Raw genomic sequence first — 674 nt, forward strand, 5'->3', positions numbered from 1 at the left:
TTATTGAATTATGTGTTTTTATTGAATTATGCGTCTTTATTGAATTACGCATTTTTATTGAATTATGTGTTTTTATTGAATTATACGTTTTTATTGAATTATATGTTTTTATTGAATTACGCATTTTTATTGAATTATGTGTTTTTATTGAATTATACGTTTTTATTGAATTATGCGTTTTTATTGAATTATACGTTTTTATTGAATTATACGTTTTTATTGAATTACGCATTTTTATTGAATTATGTGTTTTTATTGAATTATACGTTTTTATTGAATTATGCGTCTTTATTGAATTATGTGTTTTTATTGAATTATGCATTTTTATAGAATTATACGTTTTTATTGAATTATACGTTTTTATTGAATTATGTGTTTTTATTGAATTATGCGTTTTTATTGAATTATGTGTTTTTATTGAATTATACGTTTTTATTGAATTATACGTTTTTATTGAATTATGCGTCTTTATTGAATTATGCGTTTTTATTGAATTATGTGTTTTTATTGAATTATACGTTTTTATTGAATTATATGTTTTTATTGAATTATGCGTCTTTATTGAATTATGCGTTTTTATTGAATTATGTGTTTTTACTGAATTATGCGTTTTTATTGAATTATGCATTTTTATTGAATCATGCGTTTTTATTGAATTATGTGTTTTTATTGAA

The sequence above is a fragment of the Nematolebias whitei genome, chromosome 6 (assembly GCF_014905685.2).
Source record: "Nematolebias whitei isolate Nwh7 chromosome 6, NemWhi1, whole genome shotgun sequence".
Lineage (NCBI taxonomy): Eukaryota > Metazoa > Chordata > Actinopteri > Cyprinodontiformes > Rivulidae > Nematolebias > Nematolebias whitei.